This window comes from Eubalaena glacialis, chromosome 2 (assembly GCF_028564815.1).
Source record: "Eubalaena glacialis isolate mEubGla1 chromosome 2, mEubGla1.1.hap2.+ XY, whole genome shotgun sequence".
Lineage (NCBI taxonomy): Eukaryota > Metazoa > Chordata > Mammalia > Artiodactyla > Balaenidae > Eubalaena > Eubalaena glacialis.
This window is the reverse complement of record NC_083717.1, coordinates 44,130,389-44,134,924: the sequence shown is the minus strand read 5'-3', so window position 1 is coordinate 44,134,924 and position 4,536 is coordinate 44,130,389.

Here is a 4,536-nt window from a genome sequence, read left to right as displayed (position 1 = left end):
AAAATATACAATGCACGCTAGTTTTGTGGCCTGAGTTGTCCTGTTTAACTTCATTTACCTAGAATTTTAACGAGCATCTTTAAAAATATTCAACCATGGTGATCATATTTATCTGCTTGGCTCACCTTGCCCCCCTAAACTCTCTCCCTCTCCCAGAGCAGAGGGCATTTGGCAGCTTTTTGGATAATGTGACTCATTGCCTAGCAACACTTGATTAGACTGGAGATGGGCACCTCACTCAAACTGGGCCAATTGGCTACAGTGGTCCACCTTCAACCTGCAGTGTGCCCTGAAGCAGCAAACAACATCAGTCTGTAGAGGAAGCCAGAGAAACAAAGCAGATAATCAAAGAGGAACAGAGGTGAGAGTATCTGCATGGCATCCTTGATCCAGTTCATTCCTTAGGCCCAGCTGATTGAGGGTTCCTGGGATTCATCTGTATCCTTAAAATAGGTTTTTTTCTGCTCAAGCCACTGTGAGTGGTTTCGATGATAGGCTTAGCCAGGGAGTGCTCCAGCAGTGAGACCGGCATTATGGCAGAACTTCAGCATTTAGCTGGTTGGTATGCTGGTAAGTAGGTAGGAGGGTTTTGGTATAAGTCATTTCTCAGGGCAAGTGATACAAAAGAAGCCTTAGTAGGCAGAATTGTGTCAGAGGCAAGGAAGTGATCACTGTGACATGCAAGATGTTACTCTTCTGAAGGACAACAGGGGCTTAAAAGTGCATTAACCATGTCTTTTATGACGTTTTTATTTTTATTTTTAACATCTTCACTGGAGTACAATTGCTTTACAACGGCGTCAGTCCCTGCTTTATAACAAAGTGAATCAGTTATACATATACATATGTTCCCATATCTCTTCCCTCTTGCGTCTCCCTCCCTCCCACCCTCCCTATCCCACCCCTCTAGGTGGTCACAAGGCACCTAGCTGATCTCCCTGTGCTATGCGGCTGCTTCCCACTAGCTATCTATTTTACGTTTGGTAGTATATATATGTCCATGCCACTCTCTCACTTTGGCACAGCTTACCCTTCCCCCTCCCCATATCCTCAAGTCCATTCTCTAGTAGGTCTGTGTCTTTATTCCCCTCTTACCCCTAGGTTCTTCATGACATTTTTTCCCCCTTAGATTCCATATATATATGTTAGCGTATGGTGTTTGTTTTTCTCTTTCTGACTTCACTCTGTATGACAGACTCTAGGTCCATCCACCTCACTACAAATAACTCCATTTCGTTTCTTTTTATGGCTGAGTAATATTCCATTGTATATATGTGCCACATTTTCTTTATGCATTCATCTGTCAACAGACACTTAGGTTGCTTCCATGTCCTAGCTATTGTAAATAGAGCTGCAATGAATAATGTGGTACATGACTCTTTTTGAATTATGGTTCTCTCAGTATATATGCCCAGTAGTGGGATTGCTGGGTCGTATGCTAGTTCTATTTTTAGTTTTTTAAGGAACCTCCATACTGTTCTCCATAGTGGTTGTATCAATTTACATTCCCACCAACAGCGTAAGAGGGTTCCCTTTTATCCACACCTTCTCCAACATTTATTGTTTGTAGATTTTTTTTTTAAATTTTATTTATTTATTTATTTTTGGCTATGTTGGGTCTTCGTTTGTGTGAGGGCTTTCTCTAGTTGTGGCAAGCGGGGGCCACTCTTCATCGCAGTGCGCGGGCCTCTCACTATCACGGCCTCTCTTGTTGCAGAGCACAGGCTCCAGTCGCACAGGCTCAGTAGTTGTGGCTCACGGGCCTAGTTGCTCCGTGGCATGTGGGATCTTCCCAGACCAGGGTTCGAACCCGTGTCCCCTGCATTGGCAGGCAGATTCTCAACCACTGCGCCACCAGGAAAGCCCCTGTAGATTTTTTGATGATGGCCATTCTGACCGGTGTGAGCTAATACCTCATTTTAGTTTTGATTCGTATTTCTCTAATGCTTAGTGATTTTGAGCGTCCTTTCATATGTTTGTTGGCAATCTGTATATATTCTTTTGCAGAAATGTTTATTTAGGTCAATGCCCATTTTTGGATTGGGTTTTTGTTTTTTGATATTGAGCTGCATGTATATTTTGGAGATTAATCCTTTGTCAGTTGCTTAATTTGCAAATATTTTCTCCCATTCTGAGAGTTGTCTTTTCATCTTGTTTATGGTTTCCTTTGCTGTGCAAAAGCTTTTAAGTTTCATTAGGTCCCATTTGTTTTTTTCTGTTTTTATTTCCGTTTCTCTAGGAGGGGGGTCAAAAAGGATCTTGCTGTGATTTATGTCATGGAGTGTTCTGCCTATGTTTTCCTCTAAGAGTTTTAGAGTGTCTTGCCTTACATTTAGGTCTTTAATCCATTTTGAGTTTATTTTTGTGTATGGTGTTAGGGAGTGTTCTAATTTCATTCTTTTACATGTAGCTCTCCAGTTTTCCCAGGACCACTTATTGAAGAGGCTGTCTTTTTTCCATTGTATATTCTTGTCTCCTTTATCAAAAATAAGGTGACCATATGTGTGTGGGTTTGTCTCTTGGCTTTCTATCCTGTTCCATTGATCTCTATTTCTGTTTTTGTACTAGTACCATACTGTCTTGATTATTGTAGCTTTGTAGTATAGTGTGAACTCAGGGAGCCTGATTCCTCCAGCTCCGTTTTTCTTTCTCAAGATTGCTTTGCCTATTCAGGGTCTTTTGCGTTTCCATACAAATTGTGAAATTTTTTGTTCTAGTTCTGTGAAAAATGCCATTGATACTTTGATAGGGATTGCATTGAATCTGTAGATTGTTTTGGGAAGTATAGTCATTTTCACAATGTTGATTCTTGCAATCCAAGAACATGGTATATCTCTCCATTTGTTTGTATCATCTTTAATTTCTTTAATCAGTGTCTTATAGTTTTCTGCATACAGGTCTTTGTCTCCTTAGGTAGGTTTATTCCTAGGTATCTTATTTTTTTGTTGAAATGGTAAATGGGAGTGTTTCCTTAATTTCTCTTTCAGATTTTTCATCATTATTGTATAAGAATGCAAGAGATTTCTGTGCATTAATTTTGTATCCTGCTACTTTACCAAATTCATTGATTAGCTCTAGTAATTTTCTGGTAGCATCTTTAGGCTTCTCTATATATAGTATCATGTCATTTGCAAACAGTGACAGCTTTAATTCTTCTTTTCTGATTTGGATTCCTTTTATTTCTTTTTCTTCTCTGATTGCTGTGGCTAAAGCTTCCAAAACTATGTTGAATAATAGTGGTGAGAGTGGGCAACCTTGTCTTGTTCCTGATCTTAGTAGAAATGGTTTCAGTTTTTCACCATTGAGGATGATGTTGGCTGTAGGTTGGTCACATATTGCCTTTATTATGTTGAGGTATGTTCCTTCTCTACCTACTTTCTGGAGGGATTTTTTTAAAATCATAAATGGGTATTGAATTTTGTCAAAAGCTTTTTCTGCATCTACTTAGATGATCATATGGTTTTTATCCTTCAATTTGTTAATATGGTTTATCACATTTATTTGTGTATTTTGAATAATCCTTGCGTTCTTGGGGTAAACCTCACTTGATCATGGCGTATGATCTTTTTAATGTACTGTTGGATTATGTTTGTTAGTATTTTCTTCAGGATTTTTGCATCTATGTTCATCAGTGATATTGACTTGTAGTTTTCTTTCTTTGTGACATTGTTGTCTGGTTTTGGTATCAGGGTGATGGTGGCCTCATAGAATGAGTTTGGGAGTGTTCCTCCCTCTGCACTATTTTGGAAGAGTTTCAGAAGGTTAGGTGTTAGCTCTTCTCTAAATGATTGATAGATTTCGCCTGTGAAGCCATCTGGTCCTGGGCTTTTGTTTGTTGGAAGATATTTAATCAGTCTCAATTTCAATGCTTGTGATTGGTCTGTTTATATTTTCTTTTTCTTCTTGGATCAGTCTCAGAAGGTTGTGCTTTCTAAGAATTCGTCCATTTCTTCCAGGTTGTCCATTTTATTGCCATATAGTAATGTAATGTTTATAGTAATTTTTTGTAGTAATCTCTCAAGATTCTTTGTATTTCTGCAATGTCAGTTGTTACTTCTCCTTTTTCATTTTTAATTATATTGATTTGAGTGTTCTCCCTCTTTTTCTTGATGAGTCTGTCTAATGGTTTATCAATTTGTTTATCTGCTCAAAGAACCAGCTTTTATTTTTATTGATTTTTGTTATTGATTCCTTCATTTCTTTTTCATTTATTTCTGATCTCATCTTTATGATTTCTTTCCTTCTGCTAATTTAGGGTTTTTTTTGTTCTTTCTCTAATTGCTTTAGGTGTAAGGTTAGGTTGTTTATTTGACATGTTTCTTGTTTTTTGAGATAGGATTGTATTGCTATAATCTTCCCTCTTAGAACTGCTTTTGATGCATCCCACAGATTTTGGGTCGTTGTGTTTTCATTGTCATTTTTTTCTTGGTAGTTTTTGATTTCCTCTTTGATTTTTTCAGTGATCTCTTGGTTATTAAATAGTGTATTGTTTAACCTCCATGTGTTTGTATTTTTTACAGATTTTTTCCTATAATT